Consider the following 22,210-nt stretch of genomic DNA (forward strand, 5'->3'; position numbering starts at 1 on the left):
AGGTAATAATTTCAGGGTCCATGAGTTTGAGCCCCGCAACAGGCTCTGTGCTGACATCTCAGAGCCTGTTTGGGATTCTGTGTCTCCCTCTCTCTCTGCCCCTCCCCACCCTCTCAAAAGTAAATAAACATTAAAAATTTTATTTAAAAAAACCCCAAAACCTCAGTGCTGCCCACTGTGCTCCCCTCTGGTCTATACTTTCTTTGATGCTTTAGGGTTTCCTAATGTGGAAACAAGTAGTTCGAGAGTCATTGGAGTTTGAGGTTGGAGGAAGTCTTCGGGATCAGTCTGTTCCCCAACACACCTGACTTAGAACCCCCTTTTCTGCATCCCTGGTGGATGGCCATTTACCCCTACTAGAACTCATCTAGGAAAGGGGAGATAAACACTTTGTGAAGCACCCCTTTTTGTTGTCCTCACTTCCGGAAAGGTTTTTCCGTGCATTGAGCTGAAATCTATGTCTTTTATAACTTCTATGTATAATTTTAAGCTTCGTCCCCTTTCCATTCCATTCTCTTTTCCACATGACAGTCCAAAATTTTTGACACATCTCTTTTCCCTTTGAGCATCTTTTATAAGCCAGCCTAATGTAATACTAGATTAATGTTTCATGTGTTTACTTTTTTTTTCTTCCTGGCACCTCTCCGAGGAACCAACTCTCCAAATTCTTAGTGGCTCAGATGAGGCCAAGCACCCCCACCTCAGTTCTGAGTCCCAGAGGTGGGCATGTGGCCCAGAGTACTCTACCATCCTGACTACAGTGATTGGTTTAGAAATTATCAGATGACCCACGCTGGACCATTCAGGGGTCTCCACTAGAATTTTGCTGTAACTCTGGGAAAAGACAGATTTTCTTTTCTTTGGCGTTACTACCTCTATGGCTGGTAAATGTGTGGCCATCTTTGCCAACACATTAGGAGTTCTTGCCTAAGAATGGATCCAAACACAGGAAAGCAAAGTCTCCAGTTAGCATGAGGTAATACTTCCTGATGACTAAATTTGAACCCAGGATCAAACTGTACTTGAAACCATCATGTCTTGAATATCCCAGTTTTCTAGACCTAAATCTACACCCTCCCTTCTTCTGTTTTAAGCTAGTTTCAGTTGGTTTTCTGTCACCTGCAACCAAAAGTGACTTATCCAGACAGGAAGTTCTTGCTGTCGGACTCATAGAAATAACGTTGGTATTCTATCCTGGCTGCCCTTTCATGGATACCCAATACTTTGTCATTGTTGGCATATTAAAAAGGCTATTCATGCTTCATATTCCTTGAACCTCAGAGGCAAAGGCACTTTCCAGAACCTCCTAAACCTTTCTTCCAAACTATCTAAGTGAGCTAATCTGTGTCAGGGTATATCTCAACCAAATGTGCAGCAGAATCAACAACCCAGAAATGCCCTGTTTGCTGACTAGGCCAGAGTAAGTAAAGCATATGTCAAAGGATAGTGTTGTCTTAGGCTTAGAGAGACAGGCACCAAAAGTTGTAGCAGAAAGCCAGAGAACCCCACTGTCTCAGGGAGGGGAGGACCAGGAGAACTATTTCTTCCCTCTAACCTTTGGCCCACAGGCTTCCTGCAGAACTGAAACTTTGAAGAAATTCTCAGAGGAGGGATCTGGTTTTCTTCTTCTTCATCTTTTTGTTTTAAGTAGGCTCCACACCCAACATGGGACTTGAACTCATGACCCTGAGATCAAGAGTCACATGCTTTACTGACTGAGCCAGCCAGGTGCCCCAAGACACCTGGTTTTCTAAATTTTTATTTTATATAGAGAAAAAATTTTAAAGCATGGAATGGAAAGTATAACAAAGTTTCCATATGAGTAAACACATAGTTCTCAAAAGAACTAACTCTCCAAATTCTTGGTGGCTTAGATGCGGCCAGCTGCCCTCCATATACTCACTATATTAGTTTTCTTGGGCCACCATAACAAAGAGCCACAGACTGGGTGACTTAAACAACAATTTATTTCTTCATCATTCTTGAGGCCAGAAGTCTAAGAGCAAGGTGTCAGCGGGGTTGGTTTCTTCTGAGGCTGGCCTCCTTGGCTTGCAGATGGCTGTTCCTCTGTCTGTGATGACTGTTTGCTAATCTCCTCTTCTAATAAGGACCCCAGTCATATTGGAATAAGACCTACCCCACTGACCTCATTTAACTTTAATTGTTTCTGTAAGAACCCTATCTCTAAATACAGTCACATTCTGAGGTACTAAGGGTTAAAACTTCACAATATGAATTTTGGAGGACACAGTTCAGCCCATAACACTCACCAACAGTAATCTCTGGATGCTCCAGCCATCAACTATGCAATGTTTAGGAAATTCAGAATCTTGATCATTCCTATGTTTTTTTTAAGCAATGAGATGAACAGGCTGTTTTTATCAATCATGCAGAAACTCACTGCTTCCTCAGAATAGATCCAAAGCAAAGGAACATAAAGACCTGGCTGCAAAAGCAGCCCCAAATGTATCTGCTGAGAGAAAGAGAGGGGCCAATTTTCCTGCAGCAGACTAGGCTCACCTTAGCTGAGAATCCAGTAGAAGGCTAGACCTCATCCTTTCCCAGGTCAGCACTCCTGCACCTCAGGGAACAGAGTGGACAAGGGACTCTGGCAAAAACAAGAGGTTCACCTAAATCACTCTTCCTTGTTAAAGAGTGCCAGGGAGCCAGTTGTAGGAGTTCAGTTTTAAGCACATTTGAAAAGCACTAAGGTCGAAGAATGAGGAAAGAAAAGGCATGGGTCCTGTCTTTGAATTTTGCAACAAGTTGCAGATTTGCAACAAGTTTGCAACAAGTTACAGACTCTCCAGATAAAAAAATACATTATTAAATAATATACAACACCAGTGATGTAACACAATAGATTACTTTTGCTTGAAAAATTACAATTGAGAATGGCATTGGAGTGAAGGACAATTTAAATCATGTTTTAAATGTGTCACAGGAGGTGCCATTTAAAACAATCTTATAATGGACCTTTATTTTTTAAATCAACTAATTGTCAACATTTTGTTGGTTAAAGACATTCTAATTTTCATGTTAAAACAACGTTGTCTAACAGAGCAGGAGGAAAAGAAATAACTAAACTGTGTTAGGTCTAAGCTGGCCCTTGTTTGTTTCTCTTCTTTTCCTTATTCAGGAAACACCCAGCATATTTTTGTTTTGTCCTTCCAATAGTGAGAGGTCATTTCCACCTTGGGACTTTGCCCTTTTGGTACCCTCTGCATCTTCATATCTTCTGGTGGCTTACCCATTTCATCATTTGGGTCTCAGCTCAAATGCCACACATCCTGAAAATGGCTTCCCCACACCGCACTCAAGTCCTAATTACTCCCTATGCCAGTGACTCTCCAAGTATGAATTCTCCAGCAATAGCAGCCTCACCTGGGAGCTTGTTAGAAATGCAAATTCCCAGTCCCCACTCCAGACCTACTGGATGAGGAACTCTGAGAGTGTGGCCCAGCAATGTGTGATTCAAAAAGCCACCCAGGTGAGCTCATGCACACTCAAATTTGAAAACCACTGCTCTGCCCAATTCCTTGAAGCATTTTCTCCACAGCTCCCATCTCAGAAATTATCTGGTTTATTTGTTCATTTCTTGCCTATGTACCCTTACTAGAATCGAAGAATCATAATGAATGTGGAAACCTCTTTTGCCTTCATCATTGCTATCTGCCCTTGAACAGTGTGTGGCTCAATAAATATTGGTTGGATAAATGAGTGAATGATTAGATGGAGAGACAATATGAGTGGAGACTCTAGAGTTGGAAAGTGTGGGCTGAACCCTTACTCTGCTATGTGCCAATTGTGTGGCTAAGTCATTTGTGCTTCCTAAAACTGTTTCCTCCTCTGTAAAATGGGGATAGAAATAGCACCTATCTGAAGGTTGCCCAAAGATAAAATGAGATAATCTATGCTAAATGCTTCATATGTGCATAATAAACACCTATCATCATCATCATCATCATCATCATCATCATCATCATCATCATCATTTTATTGGCTAGTACCCTCCTTCCTAAGGTAACCAGAACAAAGGAGCTCCAAGGGGATGAGAGGTTCAAGGAAAAATTTGAAGGGGGAGAGGGAGAAGCTGGACAGATGTGTCAAAGGAAGTTATTTATAGGCAATGGGAAAGGGTGGACCATGTTCTTGGGAGCTCCAGGACTGATGGGAACAAAGAAGCAGAATATTTGGTAAATGAAGCCTGATGAATATGGAGAGAGAGCTAGCTCTCAGAAGCCCATAGCTCTAAGGATCAGAAACTGGATCCTGAGCATGAGAGGGAGGCTCTGGAAAGTTCTGGCAGGTGCATGGCCCCAGAACTGCTTGCTGTCTCCTACATGAATGTGTCTTCTGAATAAATACAAGGCTCACTTATATCTTCCTCAGATTACTTGCCGTTTAGAGCAGCAAAGAGACCTCTCTCCCACCCCCTTAGTATTTTGCCTCACTCAAGAAGAGAGGTTTCTGCTCAGGGCTGACTTTATTTAAAGATGCCTTTAAAACTGTTGTTCTCCATGGCAACTAGAGAAGTAGATGAGTGAAGAGCTTCTCCAGAATCCCCAGGTTTCTCCACATCTTCAAATTTGTTTCAATTACTGAAGAAAAATGGCATGGTACAAACAACAACTCATTTTTCTCTCTAAATTCCAAGGCCTGATGCAATATGTTTTCAGCAAGTACTGTGGTAATGTGTCCTAATTTAATAAAACTCTGCAGAACGCAAAAATATGAACATCCAAAAAGAGTGACTGCTTATAGTATTGAAAATGTCTTTCTTTTTTTAAAAAGGATTTGGAGCAGTGCACTACACCTGTAAAAAGTTAGATTTCCCTGGCTTGTGCATTTAAAATGCATTTTACAAAAACTCAACTTAGAATTATTGGGAATATGTTGCCTCCTGCCACCCAGCAGGAGGTTCAATAGGAATGGTTTTAATCCCAGGCTTGCTTGGTGGAAGGGTTCTGCATGTCCCCATGGCAACAGAAGGCGGGGTGGAGTGGTAGTGGGGGTCCCTTTTGCTCTCTCTAGAGTTCCTCTCCAATCCCAGCTCTCTCTGGAGTTGGGGGTTTTGGTGATGAGGTCAGTCAGAACCAGTATCCCTGAATCCTATGAGATTTGTTTTGGGGAGGACTCTACTAACATATAGAATAAACTCTTCCTTTGATCATCTTTGAAGTTTTTCTGGATGCTGCTTAACTCTGTGGATTAATAGTATGGTTTAACATAAAAGAATAGCCTGCTCCAGAGTGCCGGCAGCATATTGTCCCAGAGATCCACAAGCTAGACCTTGCTAATGGAAGGCCAGAGACAGACCAGATTCTGTCCTTTCTGTTCCAGCCAGCTGAATCTTTGACAGCCACCTTTACCTGCCTTCTATATTCCAGCCTCTAAACCTTTGCTCACATCACACCCCTGTGCTGGGAGCTCTTTCTGCCATGAGGCATTCTTGGCTTAGTGCTCAGGGCCTGTGACCTTTCGAGGACCCATGACAATATTTCAGACCTGGAAAAAAATAAATTGGCTCCTAAACATGAGGATTAAACACTGAAATTGAAATAAATAGTTAATTAAGAGTCTGCAAAATGTAACATGATATCAATGAGTCAGCTACTACTCAACTCAAGCCCTATATGATTACATAAAAATGTTAACAGTTTGGATCACGAGAAAACATTTGTAAGTTATAAGGAAACTCCAAACTGGAATTATAAAAATTATACAGCAAAAATCTATATGTTCTGTGGGATGGGAATATGTTTTAATGTGTTTGCTATGAGGTGGGACAAAGTTGGACCCTGAAGTCCTAGACATGGGCCTGGCACTATTTCTTAGTAACTTTGCAATCTTGGGCAATCAGTAAAAGTCATGGAACAATGTTTGCCCATTTGCAAAATGAATTTAAATGAGATCAAGGTGATTTGTAGATGTAGTAGTGCCAATGAAATGTGTGTAACTTTTATTTGTGAATAATCTAAGGCAAATATGTAGAAGTAAAAGGAAAGGTTTTCTCACGTGATGACAGGCTTACTACCTATATTTGATTCTCTTTTAGTGATAGGCCAGGCAGGTGGAGGCAAGGGGCCTCTCTCCACACCTCAAGGAAGTTCTGATGGGTCTGGGGTCTTCTGAAGAATAATGGAGAGGTTTTCTTTCCTTTGTAGACATCTGTTGAAAAGAATATTTATATATTCTTTATATTCCTCTCATTCCCCTAGAAGAAAGATGATAAGAAGAGCAAAGATTAAGCAGGACAAGAGGTACAATCTGGATAGTAGAGCTCATCCTCCTAGTTTGTTCAGTCTGGTTTGCAAAGACATTCCATCGGTAACCTTAACCTGGTAGCATATATTTCCAGGTACCCCAAAAAAGAGACTACATAGAAATCCACACTATGCCTCCCTCAAGAAATATCTCTTTTGTATGGCCAGTGCCCCCTTTCATGTCAGAAGCCTGCAAGTGGCAGGACTGGATGTACCATAACTATGAGAAGCTTGGAGAGGAGATTGCTGCTGGCATAGATGGGCGTTGTATGGGCATCATTTCAATCTCAGGCCGGGCCCTGATTGATGGCAACAACTCAGATGGCCTGGTTGCAAAGAAAATGCAGTAAAATCTCCGTATACCTATACTGACTGGTTGGTTGATTGATCTTTAAAGTTTATCTATTTTTGTGAGAAAAGAGAGAGGGATGGGCAGAGAGACAGGGAGAGAGAGAATCCCAAGCAGGCTCTGCGCTGTCAGCACAGAGCCTGATGTGAGGCTCGATCCCAGAAATCATGAGATTAGGACCTGAGCCAAAATTAAGAGTCAGACGTTCAACTGACTGAGCCATCCAGGCACCCCAATACTGATTTATTCAAAACAGTTCCAAATTCAGAGCAGTTCCAACCCTGCAATCAGTTGTGTACCATATTATCCAATAAAAAGTATTGAAAAACTCTAAATGTGATTAATCTTTTTTTTCCACCAGGTCTCTTATACTCTGAAGTATTCTGGTTTTCTAGATTTACTTAAGAAGGACTTTTTGAGGGTTCCTAAGGTAGGTATTTGTATTGGTACTTTAATATTCTTGCCTCTTGATCTCTGATTGTTTTGCCTGCAGCCTATGCTCTGTGAAGTTTGGTTTAAAGATGGACTTCTAAAGATACCCTGTGCATTGGAGTCACCAGGCCTGTGCACATACTCTTTCCCACCCTGGTCACCCTCTTGATCATCTTCAGTGATACACAGTTTGCTCATCCCTTAAGGTCTAACCAAGGACTACCCCTTTCATAAGACTTCCCTGGGCTACCTCAGACTGCATGGGCCTTTCTTTCTTCTAACCTTAGTGACTCAAATTGGCACCACTTATTTAGGATTTACGTTTTTCTTTGGATCCAATTCAGCATTGCCTGTAATTTCATGTGTGAACGATTCTGGAGAAGGCATATCAAAAAACAAGGCAAGCTTCCTCCCTTGAGGACATCTAGGGACATGTTAGGAGGGGCCCATGAAAGTTGAGGGCATGGAGGAGGAAGGTAGAGATTGGCCCTGAGGAGGTGGCCGTGGAAGGGTGCACAGAGGTGGCAGCCTTCTTGCTGAGTTTGTGGGGAAGACAACAGGGAGAAAATCCAAACCTACAGAGAGATGAAAAAGTTTGGATTTGTCATGGGGCAGAGAAAGATGGCTGTGGCTCAGCTGTAGTTGTGGAGAGCACATTCCCTGGGGCCAGGCTTTCAGGGTTGGAGTCCTGGCCCCAGCACCTACAAGCTATTATGAATGTGAAAAGTTACTTAACCTCTCTTGGCTTGTTACCTCACCTGAACAATAATGTGAATAATATTGGTATTGACCTCTTAAAGTCATTGTGAGAATGAATAGGTATAAAGTGCATAGAACTGGGCCTCTGTTACGGTCACAGAAATAGTGAAGATGAGCTTCTCTGGGGAAGAGCAGAGACCCATGGGGGAAATGCCACTGGCAAGGGGTCAAAATGAGGTGGAGCTTGTATGCCATGTGTGGGCGTGAGTTGGGGCTTTATCCTTTGGGCAGTGGAATCTTGAACAGTAACTTAAATGTTCACGAGGATATGTTTTATCTTAGTTAAAACTAAAGAGAAGAACTGTCTTATACCCTCTTGCATTCTCTATGGCAACTAGAATAGTTCCTGATAATAAATACTTGTTGAATGAATGAATGAATGAATGAATACTAGGCTAAAAGATCCTCGCTTCTGTGCACATGGTATCAATATACTACATTTTACTGCAGTGTTCACTGAAGCTGTCCTTCTGTGTCTAATATACTTTACTTCTTCCAGACTCTCACATCTATGAACTTACTCTTCTCCCTCACTGTGATCTTTGGTCTTTTGTCTTTGTATTCTCCTAGGGCATTTAATGAATTGGGTTTATGTCTGCCTGAATGTCTGCCTCAGGAACTGCAATTTTAAGGATGTGTGATTTCCCTTCCCCACTCCTCCCTGCCAGCCCTCAAGAGTCCTGACAAACCAGACCCCATCCTGGGTCATTACCTTCTTCCTTCTCCACATCTCTCACTCTCAGCCTCCTACACACTGTGAGTACCTACATTTAGGACTTATTAAAATGTGATGTTGTCTACTGCGTCCTCAGTGCTGCCAGGCAGTCATTTGTTCTGTTAAATCTTCAAAAAATTAAATATTACAAACATTTACAAAGAATATACAGCTCAATGAATTTTTACAGAGTTAACCTCCAACTGATCATCACCTGGGTCAAAAACTAGAATGTTTCAACACCCCTGAAGTCTTTCTCACGCCCCTCCTGATCACTAGTACTTTGTCTTTTTCTGCAAAGGATAGTAAACACTATCCTAAAGGTCATAGTAATAATTTCCTAACCTTTCTTCATGCTTTAACAACTTAAACATGTACTATTAAACACTATAATTTAGTTTTTCTCATTTTCTGAACTTCACATAGATGGAATTATATAGTATATGTATTGTGTGTATTTGGCTTCTTTGACTTATTATGTGTATGAAATTCATGTCATTGCATGAAGCTATAGTGCATTCATTCTCAGCGTTGTGTATTATTTCATTGTATAAATATACCATATTTTTAAATTATTTTTATTAAGGTATAATTGACTAATTGACATATAACATTATATTAGTTTCAGGTGTACAACATAATGATTTGATATTTGAATACAATGTGAAATGATCACCACAGCAAGTCTAGTTAACATTCATTACCATACTTAGCCATGAAAAAATTTTTCTTTTTTTTCTTGTGATGAGGACCTTCAAGATTTACTCTCTTGGCAACTTTCAAATATGCAATACAGTATTACTATAGGTAACATGCTGTACATTACATCCCCATGACTTACTAATTTTATAACTGGAAGTTTGTACCTTATCATTCCCTTCACTCATTGCTCCCCACCGGCCTGCATAATTTCTTTATCCTTTATGTAATTGTTGGATACTTGTGTTCTCAGTTTGGGGTTATGTTGAACAGTGCTGCTGTGGTTATTCCTGTACATGTCTTTTGGTGCCTATGTGCATGTATTTTTGTTAGGAATTCCACTGAGGAGTGGAATTCTGAATCATGGAATAGGGGAAAGAGAATCAACTAGCTCCCAATTTTTGTTATTGCAATTTACATACATCCACCATTCCCAGCAGTGAATGAAGGTTCAGGGTTCATATCTACACTTACATTTGGTGTTGTCAGTATAGTGTTATCTCAGTGTTTAAAAAAAATTTTTTTTAAATGTTTATTTATTTTTGAGAGAGAGAGAGTGCTAATGGGGGAGAGGCAGAGAGCGAGGGAGAGGCAGAATCCAAAGCAGGCCCAGGCTCTGAACTGTCAGCACAGAGCCCAGTGTGGGGCTTGAACTCATGAACTGTGAGATCATGATCTGAGCCAAAGTCAGATGCTTAACTGACTGAGCCACTGAGGTGCCCATATCTCAATGTATTTTTAATTTTCATTTCTCTAAGTACTAATAAAGTAGAGCCCTATTTCCTATGTTTTGGGGCCATGGATATTCTCTTTTGTTAAGTGGTTTTCCTTGTTTTCTTCTCATTTGTCTGTCTTTTGTTTCTGAGTTTGTAGGAGTCCTTTTGGGTTGGTTGAACAGCATCTTTTGATATACACAGAAGTTCTTATTTTCATGTGGTCTTGTTTATTAATCTTTTGGTTATTGTTTTCTATAGCTGTGTAAGAAATGTTCCCCTGTCTTGAGGTCATGAGATATTTTCTTGTATTTTTATAGAAGTTTTATTACTATTATTATTATTATTAAATATTCATTTTGACTACTATTTGCCTTTCACGTTTAAATCTGTAATTTATCTGAAATTGGTTTTTATATGGAGTGAGATAGGGGCCAAGTTTCTTTTTTTTCCCACATGGATATCCCGTTTTTCCAGGACAATATATTTGAAATGCTATGGTTCACCCACTCTCTCCAGTGACAAACTTGTCATGTTCATGTATGCATGAGTCTGGTTTAGGGTTCTTTATACTGTTCCATTCACCTCTGTGTTTATGTCAGTGCCATACTATTTTAATTATTGTACCTTTATAATAAGTCTGGATACTTGGTAGAGCAAGTCTTCCTTGCTTGTTTTTCTTCTTCATAGAAGAAAGCTCTTTACCAACCTTTTCATTTCCATATAAATGTTAAAAATAAGGTTGTCAGTTTCCTATACAAAAAAAAAAAAAAAAAACCTGTAAGAATTTTGATTATAATTGTCTTGAATCTAAACATAAGTTTCAGGGAAGAATTGGCATCTTCACAATATTGAGCCTATTATTTCATTAACTTGTATATCTACCCATTTTTTGAGATCTCTTCAATTTTTCACAATAATGTCTTACAGTTTTTTGCACATCTTTTGTTATATTTATTGCTAAGCATTTCATATATTTATGTTTTTTGTTAATGGTATTTTTAAAGTTTCTTTTTCTTATATATTATATTCCTAATTATATTAGAAATATAATTGTATTAATAATTACACATAATTATATCATCATGCAAATAACAATGTAGTAGATTTTTGTATGTTGATTTTGCATCCAGTTAATCACATATGTTAGGTCTAAAGTTGAATAGATCATTTTGGACTTTTAAATGTATGTTATCATTAGAATCTATGAATAATAAAAATTTCCTTTCTTCCTTTCTAATCCATATGCCTTTTTTTCTTATCTTATTACAATGGCTAGTACAATGTGGCATAAAAGTGGTGATAGCAGGCATTCTTGTTTTGTTCTTGATCTCAAAGGGGAGTTTTTCAATATTAACCATTAAGTATGATATTTAACATAGATATTTTGTAAGTATTTGTATCACTCTGCATCTAGTCAGTCCCAATGAGAAACCAGGGAAACAGGGAAAGTTCAACAAAGAATTATTTAACCATGATAGGAGGGTAACTATGAAAATGCAGAGATAATGTTAAAGGACAGCCAGGGCTGAAGGAGAGTATCCAAGGAAATACAAACTTGGAAATGGAGCTTCCTTCCCAAGGCTTCCTTCCCAGCCCTCATTGTAAGTCATGTGGTTGCAGCACTCTGCATGGTGGAAAAGTTTTCAGGGTTGCTCAGGCTAGCACAGGGCCATGGTTGAGAGGCAAACAGGAAACAATCTTTTAGGACTTAGGCCATTCAAGGCTGGTGTAGAAAGAGTTAGGTTTCTACTGTGTGAGGCCAGGATCTTGGAAAGGCCATGGGAAGGCCATTACTGGACCTGGACTGAGGCTGCAAGATTACTGAGGACTACATGCTCTGTGCACAGAGCTGGATCAGAGCACCCCAAATGTGCCCACCCACTCACACCTCTGACCAGTGTGCAGCAGGAGCAAGAAAAAGTAAAACACTGTACTTTGGAGTCAGAAAGAGAAGCCATCTTTCTCTTGCAGTGTCACTTCAGCACCCCCTTTTGGCAAAGTTCCACATACTTGGTATGAAGGAATAGTGAGTGCTTCAAGAATCCTGTCCATCATAGAGCAGGTACTGAAGAGTGAATTTGGAGCTGAAAGGCAATAAATCGATAACTGGCACAATACCCTTGATCAGATTAAGGAAATTCCCTTCTATTTCTAGGTTGCTAAAAGTATTTTTCGTGAATGGGTTTTGAATTTTATCAAAGGATTTTCCCATTGAAACAATCATATGGTTTTTCTTTACTATGAATGTAGTCAAGGACACTAATCAATTGTTTATTGAATAAAATAAGTAACTTAAAATTTGCCATGTTTTTGTACATTTTTGTAATTTTTAAGTGTACCAATTCAGTATCATTAATTACATATACGCCATTACCACTGTTCCAATTTTTTTCATCAGCCCAAAGAGAAATTCTGTGCCCCTTAAGTAATAACTCCCCATTCCACCTCTGCCCAGCATCTGACAACTTCTAATCTATTTTCTCTGAATTTTCCTATTCTAGGTATTTCACATAAGTAGAATTACATATTTGTCCTTTTGTGTCTGGACCACTACACCTAGCTTAATATTTTCAAGTTTCACTATGTTATAGAACTCCATTTTTGTTGTTGTTGTTGTTTTTTGGTTTTTGGTTTTTTTGAGGAACAAGGACCACATTTTTTACTTGTTTATTTCTTGTATTGGAAGTATTCCTTGATGACATTCTTGGCCTGAGACTCTTTGCCATAGACTTTAATCACCACACAATAGCAACCAACCACTTTTGCAGGGTTTACTCTCTGTGTCAGTTTTATAGAGGCCTGTGCATTTTATAGAGGCCTATGCATTACCCTAGTTTCTTGTTCTCATCAACCTTAATTAGGTTGATTTGGTGTTCAGCACGAAGGGCCTCACCAACCTGACATACATAGGCTCATCACACATGAATGCAACACACAAGGATGGATTTGGTGCTTGTTTAAGGCTTTGGCAGCTTCACAAATTCCATGTGGTAGGCCATCATGGATGAAGGCAGTCTTCAGCACCTCTTGTAAAAAAGTATTAACATCCATTACACTTCCAGCAGTAATGCTTTCCTCAACCATGGTCATGGGTTACGGGTGGAGCCGAATCTTGGTGCACCTGGGCCTCCACCTCCAGGTATGACTCCATGGTGGCAGGGAAAGAACAGAACTTCATTTTTTTTTAATGACTGAATAACATCCATTGCATGTATATGTCATATTTTGTAATGGTTAGTTATATATGTCAATTTGACTGTGCCATGGATGCCCAGATAGCTGATGGTGTCTGGGTGTGTCTGTGAGGGTGTTTCTTGAGGAGATTAGCATTTGAACTGATGGACTGAGTAAAGCAGATGGCATTCCCCAGTGTAAGTGGGCATCATCAAGTCTGTTGAAAGCCAAACTAGAACAAAAGGCCAGTGGAAGGCTGAATTTGCTCTCTGCTTGACTGATTAAGCTGGCCGGGATATTGGTCTCTTTCCTTTAGCACTCCTGGTTCTCAGGCCTTCAGACTTGAACTAGAATCTATACCATTGGCTCTCCAGCTCTCAGATCTTTGAACTACACCACCAGCTTCCTTGGGTCTTTAGCTTTGCATATAGTAGATTATGGGACTTCTCAGCCTCCATAATCATGTGAGCCAATACCTTATAATAAATCTCTTTATATTTGTGTATCTCTGTATCCATCTATCTGTTATCTATCTATCATCTCCCATTATTTCTTTAGAGAAATCTAAATATAAAACATTCATTCACTTGTTGAAGGACACTTGGATTATTTCCACTTTTTGGCTAATATAAACAGTACTGCTATGAACATTAATGAACAAGAACCTGAGTCACTGTTTTCAATTCTTTGGGGTATATATAGGAGTGGAATTATATGGTAGATCACATGGTAATTCTGTGTTTAACTTTTTGAGGAACCACCAAGCTGTTTTCCAGAGCTGCTGTACCATTTTACATTCCCACCAATAATGTACAAGTGTTCCAATTCTTCCACATCTTTGGCAACACTTTTTATTTTCTTATTTTGTTTTTTTATCATAGCCATTATGGTAGGTGTGAAGTGGTACCTCATTATGGTTTTGATTTGCATTTCCCTAATGACTAATGATGTTGAGCATCTTTTCATGCATTTATTGGCCATTTGTATATCTTTTTGGCCCATTTTAAAATTGGGTTGATTATTTTTTTGTTTTTGAGTTGTAAGAGTTATTTATTATCTTCTGGATATTAAGTCCTTATCACATATATGCTTTGCAAATATTTACTACCATTCTGTTTCTTGTCTTTCATTATTAATAGTGTTCTTTGATGCACAAAAGTTTTTAATTTTTACGATGTCCAGTTTCTCTATTTTCTCTCTTGTTGCCTGTGCTTTTGTTTTTTTTGTTTTTATTTTAAGTAGGCTCCATGCCCAATGTAAGGCTTGAGCTCATGACGCCAAGATCAAGAGTCACATTGGGGCACCCGGCTGGCTCAGTTGGTTGAGCCTCCAACTCTTGGTTTTGGCTTAGGTCATGATCTCACAGTTTGTGGGTTCAGGCCTCACGTTGGGCTCTGGGCTGACAGCGCAAAGCCTGCTTGGGATTCTCTCTCTCCCTGCCTCTCTCTAATGCTCTCTCTCAAAAAAAAAAAAAAAAAAAAAAAAAGAATAAAATTTACAAAAAAAAAAAAAAGAGAGAGAGAGAGAGAGAGTCACATGCTCTACTGATGGAGCCAGCCAGGCACCCCTACCTGTGCTTTTGGTTTCATACTTAAGAAAGCATTGTCAAATCCAAGGAAGATTTATTCTTATGTTTACTTTTAAGAGTTTTAGCTCTTAAATTTAGGTCTGTGATCCATTTTGAATTAATTTTTGTATATAGTCTAAAGGAAGGTTCCAACTGATTCTTCTGAATGTGGATATCCAGTCTTCCTGGAACCATTTGTTGAAAAAACTACCTTTTGCCTCCATTGAATAAAAGATTTTATTTCTATATTCTTCAATTCTATTCTATTTGTCTATATCTGTCCTTATGCCAGTACCAACCATACTGTTTTGATTACCATAGCTTTGTAGTGCATTTTGACATTAGAAAGTGAGTCTTCCAACTTTGTTCTCTTTCAAGCTTGTTTTGGCTACTCAGAGCTCTTGAAATTCCATGTGAATTTTAGAATCTACTTTTCCATTTTTACAAAAAATATCATTGGGGTTATGATAGAGATTGCATTGAGTTTGTATATCACTATGGGTATTGTCATCCTCACAGTATTAAGTCTTCTAATTCATGGACAAGAAATATCTTTTCCTTTTATTTACATCTCTTTTAATTTCTTTCAGCTTTGTTTCATAGTTTTCAATGTACAAGTCTTTCATCTCCTTGGTTAAGCTAATTTGTAAGTGTCTTATTCTTTTTAGGTCTTTGTAAGTAGAATTGTTTTTAAAATTTCTGTTATATTTATTACCAGAATAAGGAAATAAAACTGATTTTTGAGTGTTGATGGTGCAGTCTGCAATTTTGCTGAATTTGTTTATTAGCTCTAAAAATTTTTTGAATCTTTAGAGTTTTCTACATATAATATCACATCATCTTAGAAGAAAGATAATTTTACTTCTTTTCTAATTTGCATATCTTTTATTTCCTTGTCTTGCCTAATTATTCTGGCTAAGACTTGCAGAGTGATATTGAATAATAGTGATGAAAGTGAGCATCCTTATCTTGTTCCTGATCTTAGGGGGAATACTTTCACTCTTTCACTATTGGGTATGATGGGTTGTGGGTTTTTCCTACATGGTCTTTATCATATTAAGGAGGTTGCTTTCTGTTAGTGTACTGTGTGTTTTTATCATGAAGGTGTACTGAATTTTTCCAAATGCTTTTTCTACATTGAGATAATCTTGTAGTTTTTTTCTCCTTCATTCTATTAATATAGTGTTACATTGATTGGTTTTCATATATGGAATCATCCTTGCATTCTGGGACAACTCCTATTTGTTCACAGTGTAAAATCCTTTTACTACAATGCCAAATTCACTTGGCTAATATTTCATTGAATATTTTGTTGAATATAGATTTCCTATATTCATTAGGAATATTGATCTATGATTTTCTTTTTTTGTAGTATCTTTGTCATGCTTTGGTTACACTGATCTCATAGAATGAATTAGTAAAGTGTTGCCTCCTCTTTAATTTTCTGGGAGAGTTTAAGAAGGATCTATGCTAATTCTCCTTTAAATGTTTGGTGCTGGACTTTTCTTTGTTGGAAGGTTTTTGGTTTCTGATTCAATCTTTGTATTTGTTATAGGCCTATTAAGATTTCTGTTTATTCTTGAGTCAGTTTTGGTAGTTGTGTTGTTTCTAAGAGTTTTTCCTTTTCATCTAGGTTACCCAATTTGTTTGCATACAATTGTTCATAGTATTTTCTTATAATCCTTTTTATTTACGTAGTGTTTGTTGTCCTGTCCACTATTTCATTTGTAATTTTACTTGAGCTTGTTCTTTTTTTCTTAGTTTAACTAACGTTTGTCAATTTTGTTGATATTTTTAAAGAACCAACTTTTGGTTTCCTTGATTCTTCTGCTTTTTAGTTCTGCATTTTGTTTATCTCTGCTCTAATCCTTATTATTTCCTTCTTTCTATTAGCTTGGGTTTATTTTTCTTTTCTTTTTTTAGTTCCTTATGGTGCAGGGTTAAGCCATTGATTTGAGATCTTTCTCTCTCTCTCTTTTTAAAATGTAGGCATTTACTGCTATAAATTTCCTTCTGAGTACTCTTTTTGCTACATCCCATAAGTTTTGGTATGTTTTATTTTCATCCTCATTTGTCTCTAAATATTTTCTAATTTCCCTTGTGATTTCTTCCTTGACCCACTGGTTGTTTAAGAATGTTGTTTAGCTTCCACATGCTTGTGAATTTTCCAATTTTATTTCTGTTACTGATTTCTATCTTCATCCCATTGTGGCTGAAGAAGATACTGTGTATAACATCTATCTTTTTTTTAATGTTAATTTATTTTTGAGAGAGAGAGTGAGCGAGCAGGGGAGGGGCAGAGAGGGGGGGGGGGCAGAAGATCTGAGTCAGGCTCTGTGCTGACAGCAGACAGCTCAATGCAGGGCTCAAACTCACAAACTGGGAGATCATGACCTGAGCCAAAGTCAGAGGCTTAACCGACTGAGCCACCGAGGCACCCCTATGATATGTACCTTTTTAAACCTACTGAGAATTGTTTTGTAGCCTAACATGTGGTCTGTCCTAGAGAATGTCTCATGTTCTTGGAAGGAGTGTGTATTCTGCTGTTGTTGCATGGAATATTCTGTATGTCTGTTAGGTCTAGATGGTTTATGTGTTGTCCAAGTCCTCTATATCCTCACTTATTTTCTCTCTGGTTGTTCAGTCCATTATTTAAAGTAGGGCATTCATGTCTCCAACTATTATTGTAAAACTATTTCTTCCTTAAATTGTCAGTTTTTCCTTCATAAATTTTGAAAGTCTCTTGGGTGTGTAGATGTTTTAATTGTTATATTATCTTACTGTATTAAAAATGTTTTTATATATTGTCTTTTTCTCTTTTAATCTTTTGGAATTAAAGTTAATTTTGTCTGTTATTAGTATAGCTACCCCAATTCTCTTTTGGTTAATCTGTGTATGAAATACCTTTTTCAATCCCTTCACTTTCAACGTATTTATGTCTTTGTTTTTCTTTTAAAAATTTTTAATGTTTATTTATTTATTTTGAGAGGAAAAGAAAGGGAGAGAATCCCAAGCAGGCTCCATGCTGTCATCAGCACAGACCCCGGCATGTGGCCCGATCCCAGGAACCATGAGATCATGACTTGAGCCAAGATTAAGAGTCAGACACTTAACTGACTGAGCCACCCAGGTATCCCAATCTATTTGTGTCTTTGGATCTAAAGTGAGTCTCTTATAGATGTATATAGTTGAATCCATTTTTAGAAACCTTTTCTGCCAGTTTTTATCTTTTGATTGGAGAGCTTACTCAATTTACATTTAAAGTAATTACTGATAAGGAGGGTCTTACTTAGTTTTGGCATTTTGCTATTTGTTTTCTAGGTATTATAGCTTTTTTTGTCCCTCACTTCCATTATCACTGCCTTCTTTTGTGTTTAGTTGATTTTTGTTGTGTGTTTGAGTCCCTTCTCGTTTCCTTATGTGTATATTCTATACCTATTTTCTTTTTGGTTACTATAGGGATTTAATGTAACATCCTAAGGTTATAGCACCCTAATTTGAGTTTATAACAATTATCTTCAGTAGCACACAAAACTTGTATGTAGCTCCCTTCTCCCTTTCTATTATTAGAAGCCACAGATTACATCTTTACATGGTACATGACCAGTAGTATGTTTTTTATGCGTTTGTCCTTTAAACCATGTTTTTTAAATTTATTTTTTATTTTTTTATTACTTAAAAATGTTTTAATGTTTATTTTTGAGGGGTGGGGGGAGAGGCAGAGAGAGAGGGAGACACAGACTCTAAAGCAGGCTCCGGGCTCTGAGCTGTCAGCACAGAGCTTAATGCTGGGCTCGAACCCCAGAACTGCAAGATCATGACCTGAGCCAAGTTGGACACTTAACTGACTGAGCCACCTAGGTGCGCCTAAACCATGTTTTTAAAAAGTGGAGTTAATACCAAAATTACAATAATACTAGATTTTATAATTATCTATGTATTTACCTTCACCAGAGATCTTTTTTTTTTAAGGTTATTTGTTTATTTTGAGAGAGAGAGAGAGCATGTGTATATAAATGGAGGAGAGGCAGAGAGAGAGAGGGAGAGAGAAAATCCCAAGTAGGCTCTGTGCTGACAGTGAGGAACCCCATGCAGGGCTCATGAACCATGATATTATGACCTGAGCCAAAACTAAGAGTCTGACAGTTAACTGATTGAGCCACCCAAGTGCCCCTTCACCAGAGATCTTTATTTCTTTTTACAGCATCAAGTAACTGTCTAGTTTCTTTTCAGCTCAACCAGGAGGACACCCTTTAGCATTTCTTTTATTATTATTATTATTATTACTATTATTATTATTATTAACAGAAACGTTTATTTATTTTGAGAGACAGAGAGTGTGAGCAGGGAAGGGACAGAGAGAGAGGGAGAGAGAGAGAGTCCCAAGCAGACTCCATGCTGTCAGTACTCAGCCCAAAGCAGGGCTAAAACATATGAACAATGAGATCATGACCTAAGCTGAAATCAAGAGTTAGATGCTTAACCAACCGAGCTACCCAGGCGCCCTGCATCCTTTAGCATTGCTTGTAGGACAGGTCTAGTGGCAACAAACTCTCTTATCTTTTGATTATCTGAGAATGTCTTCATTTCTCTCTCATTGTTTTGATTTAGAAATTTCTTCACTTCTCTAAATTTTTTATTTTATTAAAACACACTAACAAAAAATTGACTGTCTTAACCATTTTTAAGCATACAGTCAGCAGTTTTAAGTACATTTATATTGTTGTGCAAACATCAACACCATCCATCTCCAGAACCTTTCCGTCTTGCAGAAATGCAACTCTGTACCCATTAAGCAATGATTCTTTATTTCCCCTCTCCTGTCAGCCCCTGGAAACCACCATTCTACTTTCTGTGTCTATGAATTTGACTACTCCAGGTACCTTATACAAGTAGAATCATATAGCATTTGTCTTTTTGTGATCGGCTTATTTCACTTACTATAATGTTCTCAAGTTTCATCCATGTTATAGAATGTGTTAGAATTTCCTTCCTTTTTAAGGCTAGATAATATTCCATAATAGTAAACATTTTGTTTAACCATTAATTCATCCATGGATACTTGGTATGTCTGGTTATTCTCATTGTGTGCTAGAAGCAATATTTGAATACTTGTTTGTAGAAAACATTTGAGGCCTAGAATAACATTATTTTTTTCCCATAGAAGATCTATACTTGCAGGGCACCTGGGTGACTGAATGGGTTAAGTGTCTGACTTCGCTCAAGTCATGATCTCACAATTCGTGAGTTTGAACCCTGCGTTGGGCTCTGTACTGACAGCTCAGAGCCTGGAGCCTGCTTCGGATTCTGTGTCTCCCTTTCTCTTTGCCACTCACCCGCTCCCACTGTCTTTCTCTCTCTCAAAAATAAATAAACATTAAAAAAATTAAAAAAGAAAAAAGAAGATCTGTACTTGCTTCCAGCAGGTTCCTAGAAAAATGTAGCAATCCAGGATCACATTATGCACTTTCAGGAATTGAGAAGATTTGAAGCTGGGCTGCAATTTTTGGTGGTCTTAGTTTGCTTCTAGTTTTCCTATGGTCCTGTGGAGACTCAACTGACAACACAGGAAATTCATTAGGGATCCTTCTCCTTCCTAATCTTCAGGGTCTCTGGGATCCTACTTTTATACTTCTCACTCCATAAGGTTGGCAAAAGCACTGCTCAGATGTCTCTGCGGGAAGTAGCAAACACACCCAAGGGGAAAGGAATTCTAATATCAAGCGTACCTCTCTGGATTATCTCCTGAATCTAGTAGGGTAATTCTTAGTGCCTTTATCACCATCAAGTAGTTGATTTTTATATTTTGTTAGCTTTTGTAATTGTACTCATTGCAAAGTTTGGTCTAAATTATCTGTAAAGGAAGTCTGGTGGTTTTTTATTCTACTCTTTTTGTTGCTTCCTCTCAAATTCCATGTAGGAGCCATTGAGTTCTCTGCCACAACCTTCAGACTTCCAAACCAACTTCACTTCTTCAGTCCCAACAGATGGTTTGGCTTTTTGTTCATTTGAGGAAACATATCTTTCTCAATGCCCTCCTCTCTACCTCAGTATTGTTTTAAATTATTTGATTGTTTATTTGTTTTTGTATCTTTCTATATTTTTGTCTACTTCCTTCCTTTCTCAAAATAAAATCAGTCAAATCTTGTTAACATAGCTTCAGCTTTCTACCTCTATCTCCTCTAATTTCCATCTCACCATGCTTCATCAACTAGAAACAAGCCTGTCTTAAATCTTTCCTGTTTATAACATTTTCCAGGGATTTCTCACCTAAATAAAACCTTACCCCCAATCTCCTACTGTCTTAAGCTGTCATGTCCTTTTTCCCCTTCTTTACATGGGTATTCTTTCCTGAAGAGAAAACTTCTATGGTTTCTCCTCCACCCCCACCCATTCTCTTGAAACTCTTTTGTAGATGGTCACCAATGACATCTAAGTTGGCAATGACTTTTCTCATTGTCTTCTATGCTAATTTCTTTGGAGCACATGAAACTATGATCTACTTCTCCCTAAATCTCTTTGTCTCTTGGCCTAAATTGTACTGCTATTTTCCTTATTCTTTTACATTTCTGACTATTATGCCTCTGCCACTGTAGCTGGCTACTTCTCTCAAATTCCTTATAAGACAACTATAATTTCAGAGTTTCTGCAAGTTCTTTGGAGGAAGATAAATGGTTCTATTGTTAGAAAGCCAAGAGTTTCAGAGGTGGGCCATAGGCACATCCTAGAATAGGGGAGTAAAAATGGGAAAAATTATTCTGCTTAGCAATCTAAAAAGCTATTTCAAATAACTGGGGAAATTTTTATAGGTTATATTGCCTTTAGGAAAATGTTTCTCTTCCTTAATGTGTATTTAGACTACATTGTCTCTGAGAAAAATTGTTTGTCCCTGAAAAGGGCCTGTGAGATTGTGCTTTCATGTTATCTGTAGGGCAATTTAGAGGGCTATCCCCACCTCCCACCATGAAGATACTTGAACAGGGACTGAACTTGTAGTGGGAAAGCCCTCTGTGGACTGTTATCCTGACGCCACCTGCATTGTTATCCTAAACTGACTAGCTCACATTCTGGGAAGTGTCCTAGTATTTTCCTGTGCTCCCTGAGTTCCATGTGTTCCATTATGGTCCAGTGTTAGAGAATCCACTGGGTCCAGAATAGAGGCGTGAAATTTGCACAGAAAAAGAAAAAGGTAAATGTGCTTTTGTTTAATGAGAGAAATAGAAGGATAGGTTTCAAGTCATGAAAACAAGACTAAGAAGTCAAATGTACACTGTGAAAGGAGTAATGCTTTTTCTTTTCTCTAGGATTCTGGGATATGACAATCTATTTAGCATGGAGACTTAAGTTTTCTTCTCTCCCTCATATCATTTCCTGTAGTTATTCCCAAAACTCTAATAAAGTTTTCAGTATGCCCCAGAGCCTTGTTTGAGTGGTTTTATGGATAAATAAAGGATACCCCAGAAAGGAGACATGCTAATATCTCTGCACCATCACCACCATATCCAGGTGTAATTATTGAAGAAGAACAGGAGA

The 22,210-nt window shown here is 38.2% G+C and overlaps 1 protein-coding gene and 1 pseudogene across 4 annotated transcripts in view; one reads left to right on the plus strand and one right to left on the minus strand.

The window, feature by feature from the left end:
- The window catches only part of RFX8 (regulatory factor X8), a 258,335-nt gene that overhangs the window by 71,328 nt on the left and 164,797 nt on the right, over nucleotides 1-22,210 (plus strand). The gene's annotated exons all lie outside the window — the stretch shown is intronic.
- Nucleotides 12,604-13,020, minus strand: LOC109261118 (40S ribosomal protein S12-like; annotated as a pseudogene).

This window comes from Panthera pardus, unplaced genomic scaffold, assembly GCF_024362965.1.
Source record: "Panthera pardus isolate Hobbes unplaced genomic scaffold, ASM2436296v1 HiC_scaffold_25, whole genome shotgun sequence".
Classification (NCBI taxonomy): domain Eukaryota; kingdom Metazoa; phylum Chordata; class Mammalia; order Carnivora; family Felidae; genus Panthera; species Panthera pardus.